At 51.0% G+C, this 23102-nt stretch overlaps 1 protein-coding gene across 4 annotated transcripts in view; it reads left to right on the top strand.

Annotated features, from left to right (window-relative positions):
* The first annotated feature begins 11501 nt into the window (after positions 1–11501).
* Positions 11502–23102, top strand: part of BICRA (BRD4 interacting chromatin remodeling complex associated protein) — a 77588-nt gene continuing 65987 nt past the window's right edge. For 3 of the 4 annotated variants that reach the window (XM_059906067.1, XM_059906068.1, XM_059906061.1), the window contains exon 1: positions 13684–13800. The gene's annotated coding sequence lies outside the window, so the exon portion shown is untranslated. Of the gene's footprint in view, positions 12935–13683; positions 13801–23102 lie in introns of those variants that run through there. The other variant, XM_059906062.1, reaches the window with a different exon arrangement.

The raw sequence follows: 23102 nt of genomic DNA, 5'->3' as shown, positions 1-23102 counted from the left end.
GGTTCGGCTGTTGATCAGCTGGGTGACCTCAGGGAACTGACTTTGCCTCTCTGTGCTTCAGTTTCCTCCTGCTGTAGACTGAATGTTTATTTCCCCCCAGCCCTCAAACTCTATATGTTGAAACCTAATCCCCAATGTGATGGTATTTGGAGATGGGGCCTTTAGGAGGTGATTAGGTCATGAGGGTGGCGTTCTCATGTATGAGATTAGTTCCCTTAGAAAAGAGACCCCAGAGAGCTCCCTCACCCTTTCTGCCATGCGAGGACGTGCAAGAAGATGGCTGTCTGTGAACCAGGAAGCACCTTGATCTTGGACTTCCCAGCCTCTAGAACAGTAAGAAATAAATTTCTGTTGTTGATAAGCCACCCAGTCTATGGTATTCTGTTCCAGCAGCCTGAACAGACTAAAATACCTCTTCTATAAGACACCTCACTTCTATAGATTAGTGATGATAATAGTATAGTGATGATAACAGTATCTGCTTATAAGGTTGTTTGCTATACGGATCCGAAAAGCAACCTCATCTGAAGATCTGAAGCACTTGGGACTGTTCTGGTCCTGGAAACTGACAGGGATAAATGGCGATGATTGGATGGGGGTGGGGGGATTGATTCCATCCGGCGTGCTAGGTCTGTGCTCAGTATGTCACTGGTCCTCCCAGTGAGCCTAGGGGTTAGTGCCATTTTCCCAATGAGACAACTGAGGCTCAGAGAGCCTCAAGGTCACGGTTGCTCAGGGTCACGGTTACTGAATAATTGGGCCACGATTTGAACTGAGATCCATCTGATTCCTAAGTTTCTCTTTCTGACTGTGAGCACCGGCTTCTCCCTTGTCTCCCCGCTTCCCCTCTGACCCCCCAGTCTCTGCTCCCCAGTCAGCCAAAGGGAGGCAAGGAAGGGGTAAAGCTAATCAAGTCTCCCCCTTCCTAAGATTTTTCAGCAACATGACTCAGTCTAATGCATGATCCAAGATTGGATCCTATACTGGCGAAAACATGGCTATAAAGGACATTATTGAAAGGAAGCGAGAGATTTGAATTTGTGGATTAAACGACAGTATTATTGTATCAGTGTTACATTTCCTGATTTTGATAACTGTCCTGGGGTTTTTGAAGAGAATGTCTTTGTTCTGTAGCTCCATGCTGAAGTATTTATAGGGATCAAGGGACAGGATGTCTGCTGCTGTCTCTCCAATGTTCAGAAAAGAGTGAGATAAAACACATGTGCTGGGCTTCCCTGGTGGCGCAGTGGTTGAGAATCTGCCTGCCAGTGCACAGGACACGGGTTCGAGCCCTGGTCTGGGAGGATCCCACATGCCGCGGAGCGACTAGGCCCGTGCGCCACAACTACTGAGCCTGCGCGTCTGGAGCCTGTGCTCCGCAACAAGAGAGGCCGCGATAGTGAGAGGCCCGCGCACCGCGATGAAGAGTGGCCCCCGCTTGCCACAACTAGAGAAAGCCCTCGCACAGAAACGAAGACCCAACACAGCCATAAATTAATTAATTAATTAATTAAAAAAAAAAAAACACATGTGGTTAAATATTATTGACTGATGAACCTAGGAGAATGGAATTCTTTTTACTGTTCTTGTTTGAGAAGAGTAAACTGTAAAAGAGTTTTCTGTAGTTTGATCTTATTTCAGGTGAAAAACAAATCGGCAAAACCACACTCTTCATTCTGCTCCTCAGTAGGTACCCGTGAGAAAGGAAAATCTATGTCCACACAGACACTTGTACACGAAGGTTCAAAGCAGCATTATTCACAGCAGCCAAAAAGCAGAAACAACCCAAATGTCTATCAACTGATGAATGGATAAACCAAATGTGGTGTATCCCAACAGTAGAAATATTTTTTTATTGAAGTATAGTTGATTTACAATGTTGTGTCAGTTCCAGGTGTACAGCAAAGTGATTCAATTATACATATATATATATATATATGTCCTTTTCCATCATAGGTTATTACAAGATATTGAATATCGTTCCCTGTGCTATACAGTAGGACCTTGTTGTTTATCTATTTTATGTTTAAAAATTTTTATTGCAGTATAGTTGATTTACAATGTTATGTTACTTTCTGCTGTACAGCAAAGTGAATCAGTTATACATATACATATATCCACTCTTTTTAAGATTCTTTTCCCATATAGGTCATTACAGAGTACTGAGTAGAGTTCCCTGTGCTATACTGTAGGTCTTTATTAGTTATCTATTTTACATATAGTAGTGTGTATATATCAATCCCAATTTCCCGATTTATCCCTCCCCCCGGTAACCATAAGATTGTTTTCTACATCTGCGACTCTATTTGTGTTTTGTGAATAAGTTCATTTGTACCATTTTTTTAGATTCCACATATAAGCAATATCATACGATATTTGTCCTTCTCTGTCTCACTTACTTCACTCAGTATGACAATCTCTAGGTCCATCCATGTTGCTGCAAATGGCATTATTTCATTCTTTTTTATGGCTGAGTAATATTCCATTGTATATATGTACCACATCTTCTTTATTCATTCCTCTGTCAATGGACATTTAGGTTGCTTCCATGTCCTAGCTATTGTAAACAGTGCTGCAATGAACATTGGGGTGTATGTATCTTTTCGAATTACAGTTTTCTCTGGATATATGCCCAGGAGTGGGATTGCTGGATCATATGGTAGCTCTATTTTTAGTTTTTTACGGAACCGCCATACTGTTCTCCATAGTGGTTGTACCAATTTACATTTCCACCAACAGTGTAGAAGGATTCCCTTTTCTCCACACCCTCTCCAACATTTATTATTTGTAGACTTTTTAATGTCGGCCATTCTGACCAGTGTGAAGTGATACCTCATTGTAGTTGTTTTTTTTTTTTTTTTTGGCTGCACCATGCGGCATGTGGGATCTTAGTTCCCCAACCAGGGATCGAACCTACGCCCCCTGCATTGGAAGTGTGGAGTCTTAACCACTGGACTGCCAGGAAAGTCCCCTACCTCATTGTAGTTTTGATTTGTATTTCACTAATAATGAGCAATGTTGAGCATTATTTCATGTGCCTATTGGCCATATGTATGTCGTATGTCTTCTTTGGAGAAATGTCTATTTAGGTCTTCTGTCCATTTTTTGATTGGGTTGTTTGTTTTTTCTGTTATCAAGTTGTATGAGCTATTTGTATATTTTGGAAATTAAGCCCTTGTCAGTTGCATCATTTACAAATATTTTCTCCCAATCCATAGGTTGTCTTTTTGTTTTGTTTATGGTTTCCTTTGCTGTGCAAAAGCTCATAAGTTTGATTAGGTTCCATTTGTTTAGTTTTGTTTTTATTTCTATTGCCTTGGGAGACCCAACAGTGGAATATTATTCAGCCTTAAAAAGGAATGAAGTTCTGATTCATGCTACAGCATGGGTGAACTTTGAAAACATTATGCTGGGAATTCCCTGGCAGTCCAATGGTTAGGACTCTGTGCTCTCACTGCCAAGGGCCTGGGATCAATCCCTGGTTGGGGAACTAAGATCCCACAAGTCATGAGGGGTGGCCAAAAAGAAAAAAAGAAAACATCATGCTAAGTGAAAGAAGCCAGACACAGAGGCCATATATTGTAGGATTCCATTTATATGAAACGTCCAGAATAGACAAATCCATAGAGATAGCAGATTTGTGGTTGCCTAGGGTTGGTGGGTAGGGGGGAAATAGGAAGGACAGCTAATGGTACAGGGTTTCTTGTTGGGGTGATGAAAATGTACTGGAACTAGATAGTGGTGATGGTTGCACAGCCTTGTGACTATACAATAAACCATGGAATGGTCCACTATACATGAATAAGTTTTATGGTATGTAGATTGCATAGCAATTAAAAGTAATAACGACAGTGACAAGAAAACCTTCAATGACGGTGTATGGCCTTTGGGATCAAACCCCAAATCCCTGGTGTAAGGTCACTCAGTCCCTAAGCCTCTCTCAGCCAAGCTCTCAAGACTCCAGCAGCCCAACCTGCCTTCTTTCCCTGCCGCTGCCACCTCTGGGGCTTTGCACCTGCCCTTCCCCTCCACCCTTGTCTGACTAACTCTATTTATCTTGCAAGTCTTATCTTACAATTGACTTCCTTCAGGAAGGTGTCCCTTAATCCCCAGAGTCTAAGTCACCGGGTTCCCAAAGTAGCATTTGGGATGATTTCCAGGTGACATTTTAATTGTTATGCATTTATTTTAAAGCACGTTGGGGAAAAAAGGAACTGGCCCTTCACACCTGTGACTTCATGACTTTTGTTCCTTGGGATGAGCCTAAGGTAGCCCCAGGGGAACCCATCAAAGGAAGAAAAAAGTTGGTTGAAAGAACAAATTTTATTTTATTTTATTGAAGTATAGTTGATTTACAATGTTGTGTTAATTTCTACTGTACAGCAAAGTGATTTGGTGATACATATATATTTTTTCATATTCTTTTCCATTATGGTTTATCACAGGATACTGAATATAGTTCCCTGTGCTATACAGGGGGACTTTGCTGTTTATGAGAGAACACATTTTTAAGGTACAGACAATAGAGGCAGTACTCGGCAAAAGTTGTGAAATAGACCTTTAGGAATAATAGAAGTGGGGAAACCCCGGGGGGCTGAGTTAACTCCACCTGACCTCCCATAGCAGCCGTCAGGCTAATATCTGTCACACTGCGAAATGATTTGTTTTATGTCTGTCTCCCGCACTGGGGTGTGAGTCCCATGAAGGCAGGGCTGGGCCTGGCTCTTCCCCGCTGTGTCCCCAGCACTGCCCGCGCAGGGCGGGGCACGGAGCAGGTGCTCAGAGAGGGTGTGCTGAATAAACTGAGGCCAAGCTGTTCCGGAGTGTGGACTACCCCCAAGGGCACTAGGGAGCCTTAGGAGGGTTTCAATCAGGGGAGTGTCAAGGTTGATCAGTGCTTTAGAAATTCCAGGCTCCCTTTCTACTTTGGACCCGGAAAATCCACATTCCTCCCCATCTGACCTTTCCTATCAGACTCCTCTTTACCCTTCTCCTCCTCCAGGAAGCCTTCCTGAACTGCAGGCTGGGTCAGGTGCCTGCTCTGGGCTTCCACAACCCACCACCTTCCCCCATCCCAGCCCTGTCTACCTTGGGGGTGGGTCTGTATCCTCCAGAGACTTGTGAGATCTCCACAAGTTCTGCCCTAGGCTCTCAGGAACCACTCCAGAGCAGGTGCGTTGACTGGACCTCTCTCCACTGCCATTTCCCCAGATCTCCCTCCATTCTTTCCCTCCACCAGCCCCTCCCTAGCTGTTTTTGGATCCTCTCCTCGTATACACTGCCATGTGTATTATTTTTTAAATCGTGTGCTTAACACCACTGCTTTCTCACCATTTAAAATTTAAAAAAAATTTTTGTATCATGAAATTGACTACTGTCACCATTTAAAATGTACAATTCAGTGGCATTAAGCACATTCACAGTGTTGTACCACCATCACCACTATCTAATTCTCGAAATTTCCCATCACCCCAAAAAGAAACCCTGTGCCCATGTAGCAGTCGCTCGCCACTCCCCCCTCCCCCCAGGCCCTGGCCACCTCTGCTTTCTGTCTCTATGGATTTGCCTCTTCTGGACGGTTCATATAATGGACTCACCCAATATGTGGCCTTTTGGATCTAGCTTCTTACACTTAGCATCCTGTTTTCAAGGTTCCATGTCGTAGCATGGATCAGTTCCTTTTTGTGGCTGAATAATATTCCATTGTGTGGATAGACCACATTTTGTTGATTCATTCATCTGCTGGTGGACATTTGGGTTGTTTCCACCTTCTGGCTATTGTGAATAATGCTGCTGGGAACATTCATGTACAAGTTATTGTTTGAACACCTGTTTTCAACTATTCTGGGTATACACAGGGTGTGGCCATGTAGTAATTCCAGGTGCAACTTATGGAGGAAACAGCAAACTGTTGTCCATATTGGTGGCCCCTTTACCCACCAGCAGTGTGTGAGGATTCTGATTTCCCCACATCCTTCCTAACACTTGATATTGTTCCTTTTTTGGATTATGGCCATTCTAGTGAGGGCGAAGTGGCCTCTCATGGTTTTGACTTGCATTTCCCTAATGACTAATAACCTTGAGCATCTTTTTATGTGCTTCTTGGTCATTTTCTCACTACCTTTTGCAAACTGACCTCAGCTCCTACCACCTTGCTAAAGCCATTTCCCCCATATTCACCAGTCCACTGGTTTCCCTTTTTAAAAATTTTTTTTAAAAATTTATTTTATTGAAGAATAGTTGATTTACAATGTTGTATTAATTTCTGCTTACAGCAAAGTGATTCAGTTTTATATATATATATATATATATACTCTTTTTCATATTTGTTTCCATTATGGTTTATTACAGACTATTGAATATAGTTCTTTCGGCTATACAGTAGGACCTTGTTGTTTATCCACTGGCTTATCTTAATTCCCATTTTTTTCCTGTCTCTCAGCAACTCTGGATGCCTTCCTCTCTCTCCCACCATGACCTACCCATTCTTGGTCTTCCTCTTCTTTTTCTGGAGAGAGATGTGGGACCTTGGGTCAGTTATTTAACTTCTCTGTGCCTCGGTTTTTTCATCTGTGAAATGAGACCACTAACTATTTCGACTTCTTGGTTGTTGTAACAATTCAATGAGCTTAGAAGTGTGCCTGATGATTACACAGTAATGATCAGGGAAGTATTTAATGGTGAGAGGAGTAGGAGGGCTGAGGGCAGAACATTTCCTCGTGAAAGGTACTTAAAAAAATTAAAAAGCTGGAGGGTGAAAAAATAAAATAAAATTTAAAAGCTTGCTCTGATACAGAATTTTAGGAAAAACCATCAGAAATTCTTTTATTAAAAAAAAAACCCCACAAGAATATTACTCAGCCATAAAAAAGAATGAAATAATGCCATTTGCAGCAACATGGATGGACCTGGAGATTATCATACTAAGTGAAGTAAGTCAGACAAAGACAAATATCATATGATATTGCTTATATGTGGAATCTAAAAAGAAGAAAAGAAATACAAATGAACTTATTTACAAAACAGAAAGAGATTCACGGACATAGAAAACAAACTTATGGTTACCAAAGGGGAAAGGGAAGGGGGGTAGGGATAAATTAGGAGTCTGGGATTAACATATACACACTACTATATATAAAATAGATAACCAACAAGGACCTACTGTATAGCACAGGGAACTATACTCAATATTTTGTAATAACCTACAAGGGAAAAGAATCTGAAAAAGAATATATATATATATTATATATATATATGGACTGAATCACTTTGCTGTACACCTGAAACTAACATGACATTGCAAATCAACTATACTTCAATTTAAAAAAGTAAAAAAAAAACAAACCACAAAACTCCTCTACGACAGAAAGCATACAAAATAGTTCACCTTCATTAAGAATCTGCATTAAGAAATAGAGACACAGATGTAGAGAACAAACGTATGGACACCAAGGGGGGAAAGAGATGCGGGGTGGGGGCGGTGATGAATTGGGAGATTGGGATTGACATATATACACTAATATGTATAAAATAGATAACTAATAAGAACCTGCTGTATAAAAAAATAAATAAAATTCAAAGATTAAAAAAAATAATCTGCATTAAGCTTCTTATAGCTTTTAAAACAATGCATCAAAAGACAAAAAGTTTTTAGAGGCAAGTGTAATACGGTGGTTAAAAGTATGAACTTTGGAGAAGGGCTGCCTGGGTCCGAATCCCTGTGACGCCTGATGTGGGCAATTCTATAACCTCTCTGTGACTCAGTTTCCACATGCGTAAAACGGGATGCTGTTAGAACCTGCTAGGATCTTTAGGGACATTCACCGAGTTTATCTATGTACCTGGGCCGGCAGCGCCAGCTCTGGTAGGCGTTAACTTAGAACTACATCATCTCGTAGCCGGTCAAGTTTTCACTCCAGGGCTTCGTGACTTTCCCAGCCATCTAAACAATGTTTCACAAACCCTGTAGCGAACTTATACAGAGGAAGTCTTGACAAGCAAGATCCATAACAGGTCAAAACTCAGCTGCAGGAAGTCGTTCTCATTCTCTGCTCCAGATCTCCCGGAACAGAGAGTAATAATAAAAGTCAAAATCCGGACAACTCTCCCTTCTGCAGGTCAGTTCCGCCAGCGTCGTTTTCCGGAGGAGGCAGGCTTCCCTTCTTAAAGGGGCCTCTCCTAGTTTTGACTTTCTCTTCTCTCTCCTAAGAGGGCCTGGCTGGTTTCTCCTCCTCATCCCCCACTTAGCATCTCTCAGGAAGTGGGCCCTCCCTCTCCGTTGGGATGTTAAATCCTGCAGTGATTACTAATAAATAAAGCCACTCTTCATTGAATCTGGATTTCTGTTGGTCCTGAGTACGTGAAGCAGCTCAATTCCCCACACACCATTGTGGGTTGTAGGGGGCGCAGGTCGGGGGTCCATGGCCTCTATAGCCAAGTCAAGAATTTTCCTAGGGGCCGTTGCTTTGAGGTACGTGGATGAAAAGGGAGAGTTCTCAGAACTTAATATTTTTGTTTACAAGTTTCTAACTTTACAAAGGTCCAAACAGATCTACCCTCCACGCACCCCGGTCTCCCTCCCCACAGACGCTGCAGTTACCAGTTTGTTTCTGCTTTCGAAGATACTCTGTGCATTTAACAAGCAGAAGCTTATTATATTTTCTCACCTCCCCCTTAAATTATTATACACTCTTCCTCCTTCATTGCCTTTTCCCCTTAATTGAATTCATAGCTTATTCCGCGTCGGTTCATGTATTACTTCCTCATTTTACGGTTATTTCATGTCCCCCTGTGGGCCGGACCACAGCTTATTTAATGAGTCCCCTATCCATGGACAGCTAGGTTGTTTTCGGGTTTGTTTATCCTTACTACTGTTTATGAAAACAAAAACAATATTCCCTACCCCCTTGGTTAGCATTTATCAAGAAACCTGCGGAAGCCTCAACCTGCCCGCCCCCGCTGCCAGCCTCCACTTAGAGTATCCCCATCTCCAGGGATCCAGTGCTTTGGCGGCGCGTCTTATGTGGGTTGCCTGGCTGAAGCTGTCAGGCGCAGGCCGGGACCCTCTGGCGCCCCGCCCCGCGGCCGGCCCGCAGTCGGGCCGATTCAAATCCAGCCAATGGCAGCGTGTAAACAAACCCAGGCCCCGCCCCACGATGAATAATTCTCCGGGCCGGCGCGAAGCCTATTTAACTAGGCGGGGGATGGGGGCGGGACGGAGATGTGGCCCCGCCCCCAGCATGGGCCAATGGGCGGCTAGACCCCGCCCCCCGCACTTGCCGCTCTGAGGACCCAAGGTCGGGGTGGGCTTGTAGCTGCCTGATTTGCCGCCGCTCGCTGTCTTGGCGCTCCAGGCGAGCCAGCGTAGCTGCGTGCTGGGGTAGCACTGTCCCGCTGTACTAGCCATATTTAAAGGGCGCGGTCAGAGGGCGCAGGTCGCTCCGGAGTCAGTGCCCTCCTAGTCCTCCTATTTTTCCCCTCCTGGCGGCTAGAATTCGGATCCTGGAGAGGTCTTTGATGAAAACTTGCCCCTGAAGTCGGATTGAACGAGAAGTGGAGGGACCGCAGGGGTGTTTTGGGCAAGGTTTTTTCTTGCTTTGTTCCTTTTTGTTATTGAAGTGTTACATGCCTCCAGAAAAGTGCACGGATCCTAAGCGTGCTGCTCAACTGAAAACGAAAAACACCCGTGGAAACATCTTGCCAGATCAAGAAACAGAACTTGGGTTGGCCAAGTTTTAGACTTTGCAGTTGCGGGTGCGAGGGAGGAGCCGCGATGGCCGTTGTTTTGACTTTCAGAGGCACAAACAACTTGTTAAAAAAAAAAAAAAAGAAAGAAAGAAAGAAAGAAAAAGGAAAACCACGCCTCTGTACAGAAACGGGAATCAGGCCAGGCTCTGGTCAGGCTCCCTCAGGGTAGGAGCTGGGCTGTTGGACGGGTAGGAGGTGTAGGACTCAGAGATAAAGGGTATTAGGATCTGGTTGGGAGAGCCGAGGGTGGGGTGGGGAAGGACTAGAAATTTGAGGGGACTAGAAATTTGAGGGGATAGAAAATGCGCTTGTACTGGGGGTGGGGGAGGGGAGGTTTCTGGGCTGGAGGGTTGGGAAGACCAGGGGGACTTGGAGCCGGTGGGCTAAAAGTGGAACAAGGCATCACAGCCCCTGGGAGAGGGCAGGTTAATTCTCCAGTGTCCTGGACTTTCTACAGCAAATGGGTTTCCTGCTGTTCCTTTTCAGCTGCACGGTTATAATTAAAACAGTCCATTAAACGTTGAGATGAGGGGCCCAGAAATCCAAGCTCATTCAGCAAATATTTGTGAGGTGTCTGTCTTCTGCCCAGACCTATGTTAGGAGAGAGGAAATATCGTGACCTATATGGGATTAAGTTCCATATTGGCAGGCAAGTACCCTGTGTCCAGAGCCCAGCTGAGCACAGGGGTGTAGCGTATTTGGTAGATGAGAAAAGGTGGGTGCATCTTCTCCCGTCCTAATTTCTCACATCTGGATGCTGCTCTGTCCCTGTCCCATAAGAGCTTCTATGTGCCTCGTCCCATTTCATCCTTTCCATAGCCTTCAAAACGTCTGGACTCTGGGGACAAACAGAGCTGGGTTTGACTCCCCGGCTGTGTGAGATTGATCCGGTTTCTTACCCTCTCCACACAAAAATGTTAGAATTGAGGTTTAAATGAGAGTCAGCGCCTGGCCCAGGGGGTTGGTATTAACAGTTGTCAGAGTGTTTATCAAAGCGAGGAGTTAGTTAGGATTACCAGCTTAATGATGTGTTCAGGGGAGATAAACAGATGTCTGCAATGCATCAAAAACTGAGATGGATATGATGGATGGATAGATGCACAGATGTGTGATTAAGCTAGTAGAGTAGGATGCTGATGGTTGAATCTAGGTGGTGGGTATTTATCCTATTTCTTCCACCTTTCCATATTTGAAAATGTTCAGAATAAAATGTTGGGGGGGGGCGATGGATTTTGGTGTCTGACTATACGGTCCCATTTTACAGATGAGAAAACGGAGGAGCTGGAGAAATGACTTGCCCCAGGTTCATCAGGTGACTCGGTAACAGAACATCTGGGATTAGTTCCTCCCCTGGCTGGGTATCCCTGGGGCAAGTTGCTGAACCTATCTGGGTCTCACTGCCAACCCGATTCTGAACCTGGAACTTACAACTTGCATCTGATTTTCAAAGGGAAGGGGTGTGTCGCCCCCTAAAGAATAGCAGGTCTCTTCCTATTTGGGCCCATATAGACCCCTCCTCTGGCCTTGGACATCTGACCTCCCAGGGCTTTGCCAGCCATGGCTAGATTGGGGGCTTCTTTCACACCCATGCCCATTCCAGCCCGCCTGGCCTCAAGACCATCTTCCTAAGAGGTCAGGTATGCCTGTGGAAGGGTGGGTATTATCTCATTGTTCAGCAGATCTTTCTTGAGCACTTATTAAGTGCCAGGCACTGTTCTGGGGTGTGTGTTGGGGGGGTGGGGGGGTAGATACCATAATGCACCTAAGAAGCCTGGAACCTGCTACAGAGGGCAGGGGAAACTGAGGCTAAGTGACTTATTTGCTTACTTGCTCATTGTCTGTGGTCCCTAATAGACTGTGAGCTGCGGAATGGGGGTGGGAGGTAGCGATGGGGCAGGAACCAGGGTGTTCTTGGTCACTGCTATATTCCTGGCACACACTAGATACCCATAAACAATACTTCCTGTATGAATGAATAAACTTGGACAGTCACCCCTCGCAATGCCTCAGGTCTGCTACCTTTGAACCCCAGTCAGTTCCCTAGTTCCGAGTCCCCCAGTGTTGGCAGCTATGACAAGAGACACCAGTGCCACCCAGCTCAGATCAGGTCCCACTACCCGGTTGTGTGACCTTGGGCAAAACGCTTCCCCTCTCTGAGCCAATTTAGTTTTCTACACTTCAAGGTGGGAATAACTAAAGGTCTCTAGGGGGGAGTTCCTGGAGGTCTCTTCTTGGTGAAGACTGGAAAAATGGCACCCAGATAAATGAATACCCAAGGTGTAGCCCAGTGGCTCAATCTTAGCAAATAGAAGGGCAAGCTGCACAAAAATAATGTCCTTGTATGTTGCTGTTCCTGGAAGGATCACATACCTCAGTGGGCCATGGATGACTACTATATGAGTTATAGATTGACCACTGTCTTATGTTTGGGGCAACACGTGTTCACTTCTGGAATTAATAAGGTTTCCTTTTTCTATAATAGTCAATAATAACAGCACTTATCTGGCACTTCCTGTCAGATGCTGCTCTCCATGAGAACATTTTCTCCTAATGACCTTATGAAATGAGGCCTATTAATTATTTCCTCTTGGAAATGGACGGAGAGGTGAAGTAATTTGTCCAAGGTCACACAGCAAAGGAAGTGGCAGGATGTGAAGCACGGGCTCACTGGTTTGAGTCAGGGCGCTTAACCTCCGTGGTCTCTTAAATAATATGCGTAGTGCCACCAAGATGCCAGGATCAATACTAAAGCTTAAAACACATAGGTCTCAATCACTCATTTATTCAACACGCATTTATTGAGCTGCTTCGGTATACACATGGCTTTTCCAGGACACCGGGGAAATAGAAGGTAAGGAGAAACCAGAATATAAGTTCCCTTGGCTTGTGCGCCCCGGCAGGGTAGCTCCGAGCTGTCTAGGTGCTCGATGGGCCCCGAGCAAGGCGCAGGGCACACAGCAGGCGCTCAGCAAGCGTTCCCTGAACGAACGCGCGAATCGAAGTGTCACGCCCGCAAGGCGTACACGGCCCCGCGGGGCGGAAACAGACCCAACACCACCGAGGCGTCCCGGGGCTTCTGGGAGTCCCATCTGCGCGGCCCGAGAGGCCTCGAGGAGGCTCTAAGACAGGTCGGACCCACGTCCCCGGCGCCCTCCCCGGGGCGTAGCAGCTTAAGAGACCGATTGAGGTGAGTGAGCGAGCCGCGTTCGGGGTCCCGGCCAGTAGCCCCAAAGCACCGCCCGCCCCCGCGCCTTCCACCCTTTTGGCTCCGACTCCCGGCTCCTTCGCGATTCCACCTGCGGGGCCTCCCCTCTCCTCCAGCCGCGACTCCCGCTACCTTTTCGAACCTTCGGCGCTCCCCCTGGTCGCGTCCTCCCGCCCGGCGACCATCCCCCGCGTCGGGGCGCGCCCAGGGCGCACCGCGCCCGCTCCCCAGCCGGGCTGGGCGCCCGGGATACGGGAGGGCGAATCCCTTTAGCCTTTCCCCCTAATCCGGAGCATCGCTCGATGCAGTCGGCAGACTCCACCGTAGCCTGGGAAGGCGCGCCCCTGAACCCCCGGGACTAGGGCTGGGGAGGGGGCGGCGCCGGTGCGGAGGTCACCCTCCCGGGGCGTTCGCAGCCTCCCATTCGTTCGCGGGCCCGCAGCTCGGCGCCCAGAGCCGAAGCTGGTTTGCGGAGTCGCGGGGCGGGGCCTCCTCCAAGCCCGTCCCTCAGCGAGGGCGGAGGGAGGAGGAGGAGGAGGAGGAAAGGGGGGGTGGAACACAAAACCTGCAAGGTTTTTTTTTTCTTTTGCATGTAATTAAAAAATAAATTTTTTTTTTTTTTTTTTTTGCAAACCCGAGGGGTCCCGCCCGGAGCGGGCGCGGGTCCGGGGCGCCCGGGCCGCGGCGCGGGGCGGCGGCAGGGGCCTGGCGGAGGCTGCCGGGCGGCCGCCATGCGATCAGGCAGTGCGCTGACCGGCCCGGCCGGTCGGCCCCTTCTGGGTCCTCCCTTTGCAGCCCGTGCGGGGCCGTCTCGGAGACCCCGCGCCGACGGCTGCTCAAACATCAGGGTGAGTTTCTCACAATGTAGCAATTTCTCTTTAAATCTCTTAACTCTCTCTACCTGCGAGTCGGGGCTGTGACAGGGCGCAAAAGCGAGGGGGGAGTGGGGGTTGGCGGCGAGGGTGTGTGTGGGGGGAGCCGGAGCCGGGGCCGAACCCACCCCCCCGACACTCACACACTTAGCCCCCCAACCGGGGCGCATCGCCCGCTGCCTCTTTTTCTGTTCGGCGCCCACCACCCCCGGCAGCCCCCCCTCACCCCCCGCGTGTCTCCATCACCGCCGCCCCGATCCTGCGGGGACCCCCCCACCCACCCCGGGCTCCCCTGCCCAAACCCGGCGCCCGGTGCCTCCCCGGCCCTCCCGCCGGCTGCCGGGGATACAATGGAGCGGCGGAAAAACGAGACCTAACGTTCCACGGGGGGAGGGGTGGGGAGACCCCCTCCCCCGGGCCGGGGGGGCCCCCCTCCCCTCGCCCTGCTCCCTGCCTTTTGGGGAAGAAGAGGGCAGTGGGGCAGCGGATGGTGGTTTCCCGGCCGGAGCTGGCGAGCCTTCATCTCCCCCTCTCGCCCGTCCCCTGCGCTCCCTCCTCAGATCCCTCCGGAGGTGCCGGGGAGAAACGGGGCCTCCGGCATGCTGGGGAGGGATGGATGCGGAAGGAAGCCACTGGGTCTCCTCCTCCCCACCGCCCCGAAACAATGAAAGGAGTTGACTTGGTCCCCCACCCCCCAGCAACGAAAGGAGTTGACCCCCGCCCCCGCTAGCTGGTTGTTCCCGGAGGGGGCCGTTACGGGGGGTGGGGAGGAGGGAGGTGAGCCTTACCCCTGTCACCTCCGAGATTTGGGGCGGCCCCCCATCTCCACCCCCTCGGCCTAGCAATGGGAGGCACCAGGCCCAGCCCGGGCACCGCGCTCGGGTGGTGACCTTTAGACAAAGGCAGCCCTTTCCCTGTGGTGAGCCCGGACGAGCCGGGCCCGAGGCCTCCCCGGGCCCCTGCGGAGGGCGGCCGGGCCGCGGGCACCCGGAGGGAGGGATGGAGGAGGAGGGAGGAGGGATGGAGCCATCTGGTTTTCCCATCCCTCGCTGCCCCTCGGCTGCTTCTCCGGCTCCTGTCACGGGCGGCCGCGGGGAGACCAGGGACCGCGGGCTGCCCAGGCCTTGGTCCGCGGCCAGCGGCGAGCGGGGCGAGCAGCCGCGGGCGGGCTCGGGAGGCAGCGGTGATTGGAAGGCACGGCGGCTCCTTCCTCTCCGCACCCCTTTGTTTTGCTTTGTGGTTCTGAGCAGCTGAACTTCCCGGGAGGTGGGGTCAGAGGCCGCTGTGTCAGCTCTCCCCGGAGGCCGGGGTGACAGGTCCCAGCCGTCTGGTGTACCCGGACCGGGGGCTCCTGCCCGTGCTCGGCCTTCTGTCCGGACAGGCAGCCCCTTTTGTTACATAGTCCTCCGATAGTATAGATCTGGGGATGTATTGAGGGTTTGCTTTTCCCTCACACCTCCTTTCCCAGGGCTCTTGTCAGGGAAACAGTTTTTAGAAACACCCCCAGACTTTAAGGCCTGAGATTTCTGAGAAGTGCTCTGTGCTTTCAACCTCTCCTCTCACTTGGGGTGGGGATGGGGGCCTCAGTCAACGCCGACCTGCTAGGGTGGTGGGAGAACAGGGGAGCTCAGGAACCACCCCCTTCCCATGTGCCAGCGTCCAGTGAGACTTAAGGGGTGTGCTTAGCTACACCCCCCTTCCCCAGAGCTCCCCCACTCCTGGAAGGCGGAAATAACATCTCCTACCCAGAGAGCATTAGGGATTGGCTACTGTTAGGTGCACTACCCACTGGCCACCACCCGAGGAGGAAGTTGGGTCAGTTATGTGATTCCCATTTTGCAGACAGGCTAATGGAGGCTCAGAGAAGCTAAGTGATTTGCCCGGGGTCACACAGCCCCAATCTGTAACCGTCTCAAGTTTTTCCAACTCAGCTCAAAACTCTTAGGTTCTCCTGTACCCCTCTTTGGCAATTTGTCCATTTGACTTCAGTTGAGTCTCAAATGTAGATAATACCAGGAAGGAGCGGCTGAATTCCGCCCCCCCCCCCCCCCCCCCCGCCAGTGCTCGTTTGGGGAAGGGGTAAGGAGCATCTGGAAACTGGGCTGAGGGCAGGATGCTTTCACCTGTGGCTGGAGCAGAGCGTTTGCCTGCAGGAGCTGAGGATTGGAGGTGTGGAGTCAGGAGAAGGGGGGGCCCCAGGCCTCGCTGGCTGGGGTTTGGGGGGCACTTGGTCGGTGGCCCCTCTGTCATCCTCTTCCTGCTCCACCTGACCTGGGACTCGGCCCCGCTGGGAGGGAATCTGAGCTGCCGGGGACCTTCGTCGTCGCTCTGCCCCGTGACCCTCCATGGCGCCGTGATGTAGCTGGCAGAGAACTCCCCTGCCTGCTCTCCCCTCGGCCTGGGCGGCAGACTCCCTGCCCCACCCTGTAACCTCAGGCGCTAGATTCAACTCACTAGTCCTCAGTTTCCTCATCTGCGGGTGGGGATCAGTAGAGCTTCCTTAACTGACCTTGCGGTGACTGAAAGTTTTATCCAAACGTGTTATTTTTATTTCTCCTTCAGCATACGGGGATATGGCAGGCCTGCAGGGGTGGGGAGGAAAGTTGGGTGCTGGGTATTTTAGGGTGAATGGCAAAAGGCATCTACCCTGGAGGAATTCCCTGTGGTGGTGGATGAGGCCCCACTGTAAGGAGTTCCACTTTGGTGACACTCCGCCTCCAGCTCTCTGGGACCCCACCCCTTCAGCACTTGCCGGTGTCGAATACACATTTGGCCAGTGGGGGGGGGGAGATGAGGGGGAAGGGCTGGGGAGGGCCCAGCTTCCCCAGTGAGGGGGGCAATACGGGCGATCTTGCCATTTTACAGATGAGGAAACTGAGTCCAGCGGATACCTGTTCTATGGCTGAGAGGGGACTCCAGTCCAGACTTCAGGGAGGGGGTGGGGTGTGATTGGAGAGGGGCTAACACTTGGAGGGACACCCTACAAATACCTTCCTGAGGTGACAGGCATCATAGGTAATCATAATTCCTGTGGGGCGGGGGCAGGAGGGGAGGGGCTGTAGGTCTCTCTAGGGTGAGTGCTTCCTGAAAGTTGGAACTGATTTTTGGGGGGCAGGGTGGGGGTGGAAAAGGGGGGAAGCGTGAGGCCCAAGAGTGACAGGCCTATGCCCTGCCCCCCTTTTCTGCCCGCTTCCTTCCCAGAGGCCTCAGGGGCCTTCCCCAACCTTCCCTGGGGATGTGGGGTCTTCCCCCTCTCCCCTCTGAGAGGTTGTGAAAGGGTCCAGGGGTCAGCGCCAAGCCCAGGGGGCCTGGCAGGAGGGTCCTGGGGGGTGTGTGGGTACCCCGGGGTCCTGGGGGGGTCACCTTTGAGCCCCAGGCCCAGCCACCATCAGAGTTCCCGCCCGCCCTCCCAGCTCTCCCCCGTGGCTGTCTTGACTCCTGGTCTCAAGAATGCAGAGGGCTGCTGGTGGGGGGAAGTTAATTGGAAACAGGAAAACATGGCATTCCTTTCTAGCCGGCCTGGGCCTGGAAAGCAGTGAGGGGCTGCCTTTCTCCCTCTCCCGCCCTGCAGGGGAGAAGGGTGGGGGGCATGGTTCTCTTGCCTCTGTCTCTCCGGGGTCTTTCCCCCACCAGGCTCCCTGACTCTTAGTGGAAACAGCAAGTTGCCTGTTTTACATCCATGATGTGAAACGCTCTCCCCCCAATCAGAATGACTTGCCCCCCTTTTTCACCGGGTCATATCCAAGTTTGTCCCCGCTCTCTGAGGGCAGAGGGCCTGTCTTAGTTGGCTCCCCAGCGTAGGATGTGTCACACTAGAGACACATGGGAAATGTTTGGTTGACTGGTCCCCAAGGATTCCCTCCTCCTTCCTTCCCTAGACTTCTCCGCTGCCTGGGGTACCACCATTAGAGTTTTATCCCCATTGACTGAAGCCTTTGTGTCTCAGTGGCATGCAAGATCCCCCAGTGGGAAAAGAGAAGGTTTTCTAAGACATTTCTAGTTTGGCGACAATTAGTTTTGTGTCCTGAGTTTGCAGGTATTCATGGTGGCGGGGGATCTGTTGGCAGGAGAAGCTGGAGAGAGGGCCTGTCTGTCTTTAATTGTTCCCGATTAAGCTTCCTGAGGGCCTACTGTGTGCCACGGCCCTGGGGCCCAGTTATGATATTGGGACCCAATCCGGGAGGAGGCTAGAGAGAAGTGTTGTCTTCAAGGCTGCTGGGGGACTTTGATGCCTTCTGTCTGGGTGGTTTGCAAAGGCTCCAAGGGGGAAGCAACTTCTTTCTCTCTTTCTCTTTTTTTCTAAGTGATACATCCACATGGGACAAATTCAAAATCCCAAACATAGTAAGTCTACCCCTTTACCCTCCGGGGCATCCCTGGTCCCCCAACTCGCCTCCCCAGAGCACCGCCTCAATCCTGATGTTCTGTGCGCACACATTTATATACATGTGTATGTCTTAAAAAATATTTATTTTGCACAGATGGTAGCACCCTCTTCCCATCGTTCTGCACGTTGCTTTTTGCACTTCATCTCCCTGGGAGATGTGCACAGTACATGGAGAGGTTTCTTTGGCTTTTTCTCAGCTGCATTGTATTCCTCAGTGTGGGCAAATCCTCCTTGACTCAGCACGGATATGGAGGTGTTTCCTAAAGTTTCAGCGTGCAGAGCCAGGGGGCATGCATCCATCTGTCTTACTGGGAAGTGGGTATGCCAGCGGGATAAACTCCTGGAGGCGGGATTGCTGGGTCAAGAGCCTGCGATTTGTCATTCGGTCACTCTTAGGAGGCACCTGTGGAGCTGTATCTTGAAGGAAATCGTTTCCCCTCCTGTTCAAGTCATCCCACCCATCCATCCATTGTCTTTGCCTCTTGTGACCTCCTTGCCCCTTCCTTCCTGCCCGTGGCCTGCACCATGTGCTTGCCACTTGGTGTGGAGGTCAAGGGTGTGGGCGCCGTTGATTGGAATCCCGTCTCTGCCGCTTGCTGGCTGAATGGATGCAGGCAGGGGGCTTGCTGGCTCTGGGCCTCAGTTGCCCCCTCTGTTAAATGGGTTCACCTCAGTACCTACTTTTGGAAAGGCTGTTGTGAGGATTAAATAATACCCATCAAGGTGCATGGGTAGCCTAGCTGAGTCATTCAGTGGAGGTGTCATCTGCCATTCTATGGCAGTTCTGTCTCCTGGGGTCAGGAACCCCTTAATTCTGGGCTGTGAGCCCCCTTACTGGCAGGCAGGGGAGGGAATGCTGGCTTTTCCACTTACCTGCAGCGTGACCTTGGGCAAGCAATCTTTTTCTGGGTCTCGATTTCCTTGTCTGTAAAATGGGCCCACGATGGCTCCCTGGCAGGTGGGCTGTGAGGGCCGAAGGAGGCACTGCCCTCCCCGGCCGGGCGTGCAGTAGCCGTTCAGGAAGCAGCATCTGATGTTGCTGTTATTTTCACTATGATTACTGTTCTCCTATGGGCCCCACGCTGACTTCGCCACTCTGAAAGCTCTCCATTGTCTTCCTGAAAGGCACATAGGGAACATTGTTGGCATTCTAAACCGCACAGCAGCGGAGGGCACAGGGCAGGCTGCTGCGGCGGCATGGCCCTGGGGACAGACAGGGCTGTCCTGCTCTGGGTCTCGCTTTCCTCATCTGGAAGAACGGCTGTGATGGGAGACCTACCTGTGTGCTCACGGATGTTCAGTGCTTAACACAGTGCCTGATATACCACAAGTGCTCAGAAAATGTCAGTGGCTGTGATGGTGGTGGTGGTGGTGATGATGGTGATGATGATGATGGTGATGATGGAGAGAAATCTCCCGTGGAATTAGATACCCGCGTCCTTGCCTCCTTCCCCTAAAACCCCGGGCAGTCAATGTTGGCATTTTAATCAGAGGGAAGGTTCCAAGGCAATCAGATACCCTTTGGGCCTCAGTTTCCTCATCTGTAACAGAGCTCATGGGGTCTTTGTGAAGCTTAAATGAGTGAAGATGTAGAAAGCTTTTAAGACAGGCCCTGGCTTGCAGGAGTGCGGTGAAAATTCACTTTGCTTGTTATTATTTTATCTTTTTATCATGGAAATTTTGAAGTACCCACCAAGAGTTGAGAGAATAAAATAATCAACCCCTGTGTACCCATCGCCAGCTTCGCCAATTTTCCGCTGATCCCTCCTCCCGCCCCCCCCCCCAATCCCCTGCGCCACCCTGCACTTTCTTTTCCCTTTTCTGCTGGAGTACGTTTAAGCAAATTCCAGATATCATGTCAGTTAAACTGTATCATTCTCGTTACTAATGGTGTTATTATTTTTGGTATCCAGAATCTGTTTCATCACCTCCGGGTTCTATCCTGTTCTGTGATGGAAGAGACATTAGGCCCATTTCATAGATTGGGGAAATCGAGGCTGCAGGCAGTAAACTTTGGTCAGGTTGTCCTTGATCTGTGTTGCCATCGTGTCTTGGCCACCCCAGGCTTTGCACCTTGGTGGGTGGCTGTTTCTGATCACACGGGCTTGGGGATTTATGCCTGGATGTGGGTTCTGATATTCTGTGCAGAAATCACAGTCAGAGAAGGTGGGCCAGTGGCAGGGGGATGGACAGATGACCCCGGCAGTGAGGGGTTACTGGGTCAGCCGCCCCGGTTCGAGTACTCTTTCTGCCCCTTCTAACCTTGTGACTTGGGGGCAAGTTACTTCCTTTCTCTAATTCCAGATTAGAGAACCAGAAGTACAGGAATCATAAATCGATGCTTCTTTCAAGAGCTTTTTCATCAGTTAAATCAGGTCCTGAGTGGAAAAGTGTTTTGCAAGTGCCTGGCTCAGAGTAAGCGCTCTGCAGAAGGTAGCAGTCACCATTGTCACTGTAGTTAGTTATCACTTCCGTGGAGGCTGTAACCAAACGCTCCTTCCAGGGGTAGGAAGGTCAGAGGAAGGGTTATATCCCTGGAGCCCCTGACCAGGCCTGGCTGCCTTAATCTCCTCCTTTTGCTCACTCCATCCTCTATAATTTTCCTTCAAAGTGTTTCTTGTCCTTCGAGGGGCTGGAGGGGGCTGTTGACTTCTAGGTAACTCCCCCCGCCCAGTCTCCTGTGTCCCCTGTGTCCCATCCTGGCAGCCTTGGGTGCGGAGTGAGGGAGGAACATCTCTATGGCTGTGGGACCCTCGTTAATGACCCCTGGGGCCCTGGAGGGAGCCCCGGTGGCCTCCGCAGCTTGGAGGTGAAGGGCGGTCCATTCCTCCAGGACACCTCCAGATCAAAGGTCCCTGGAGCCCCCTTTCCAGAGGATGGATGCCGCCCGGCCTCTCGTCCACTATGTGGTACTGGGCAGGCCGATGCTCACAGATGCTCACGGGGTGCTTGTGACAGTTGGCTAGACTGTAACCTCCCTCCTGACCTTCAAGGCACCTCACCCATCCTCGAACACCAAGCCCTCCAGGTTAGATGACGGGGGCCCCCGGAAGAGCTCTCAGCTCTTTACCCTCTCAGGCCAGGCTCCCCTCGGCCTAGCAGGCTCTGGCCACGGTGGCCTCACTTCTCTCCCCAGAACGTGCCCCGTGCCCTCCCGCTTTTGTGGACGTGTATCCCCTTTCACAGAAAGTTTTGTGTGTGTGTGTGTGTGTGTGTGTGTGTGTGTGTATGTATTTCTCCCCCATCCTCTCACTGAGTGTAATTGGCATACAGTGAAATACACAGAGATTAAGGGTGCTTCTCCATGAGTCTTGCCAAACCGTAGCAGCCTGTGCAATCCACACCCCATCGAGATCCAGAGCGTTCACATCGCAGCCAAAAAGTTCCTTTGTGCCCCTTTACAGTCAACACCCCCTCCCAGAGCAGCGGGTCACTGGTCCGCTGCTCATTTATCCTGTTGTGGACCTGCCTTGCCTCTTCTTGAATCTCGCGGACTTGTGTGGTCCTTTGGGTTGAGCACCTCAGCTCAACATCACTGTCTGGAGATTTAGCCTTTTTATCACGGAGCAGGAGTCCTTGGGAAGGCTTCACCTCCTTTCTCTCGGGAGAGAGAAATCTGCCCCCCCACCCCGTCCCCTCTTGAAGTCTCATCGTCCCATTCGCCCCTCCCCTGGGTGCTCTTCCCAGCCTCGGCCTCTGGCCTAGGGATGCTCTCCCACTTCACTGCTCCACCCCTCGTAGCCCCATTGGGATGTAGGTATCCCGTGAGCTTTTCTTCAGGCCTGGCTTTCTCACTAGATTCTATAAACTACAGAAGGAGGGAAATGATGTGCCCCGTGTTCTCAGCTCCTGGTGTGCAGTAGGAATCCTGTAGATGTTTGTTGACTGACTCACTGACTGACTGAAGGATGGACGTGTCACAGGCATGGAGAAAGGGAGCAGAGAGCCTGTGCTTGGAGTCGCTCTTCTGTTTCTTAAAAAGTGTGACCCACCTGCTTCCAAAGCACTAAAAATGCCAATCTCGGGGTGCCACGCATCTCCTGGGAGTCCTGGTGGGTGGGGCCCGAGAGGCCCCCAGCCAGCCTCAGCTGCCTTCATTGCCCCCCCCACCACTTTTATCAAGCCCGACCCCTGAGTGGTTCCTTGGCTCAGGAAGCCCAGCCCTCAAAGCTGCAGGGCTCTGCCTGCAGCAGCAAAGCTCCACCGGCAGGCCCCTCACCCAGGACAGGCAGCCATGGGTCTCCCAACTGCACTTGACACTTGGTGCATGGACATTGCCTATCCTGCCCTAGCCACCTCCCCACTGCCCAGTACTCCCTCCCTAAGTGTCTTCAGAGAGGGAGTGAATCAGGGCCCACGGGGCAGGTCAGGACTGGGGCCTGCCCGCTGCCCAGCAGGGGACTGAGGCTTGCGGGGGGGCGCTCAGGTGCTGCCCTCCTCAGTTCAGCCACGACCGGAAGCCACACGTGCTGTGTTCACACAAGCCATTGGCTGTAAGTTACGCCTCCTTTTACCGAGATGCTAAAATGGGGAAAGACTCAGGTCTCGAAGTTGATAAAAATGTCTGGGAAACTTCTGCTCCGTCTTTGCCTTCTGGTTTCTGCGGCCCTTCCGGGCTGCCCGTGCTTTGCCACCTAAAGTCTCAAAGCTGTTTCGTGAGGAGTTGTTTTTCTTTGTCGGATTTCTGTCTCCTTAGCTGGCCCAGCAGAATTCCCTGACATCTGCCCGGCCCTTACCCCTCCCCGAGCCCGTCCCCCTTCCGCAGTCCTATTTTTTCTTTGCGACCTTTAAGGGGCAGGGAGCCGTGTCTGCATTGGTCACAGGGGACGCTGAGCCAACTTCTGGGCCTGAAGAGCCCCCGGCCAGACTCTGTAGCAGAACAGGGAGATTT

The sequence above is a fragment of the Balaenoptera ricei genome, chromosome 19 (genome assembly GCF_028023285.1).
Source record: "Balaenoptera ricei isolate mBalRic1 chromosome 19, mBalRic1.hap2, whole genome shotgun sequence".
NCBI lineage: Eukaryota > Metazoa > Chordata > Mammalia > Artiodactyla > Balaenopteridae > Balaenoptera > Balaenoptera ricei.
Note: the sequence above shows the minus strand (reverse complement) of the source record. Positions and strands in the feature narration are given on the sequence as shown.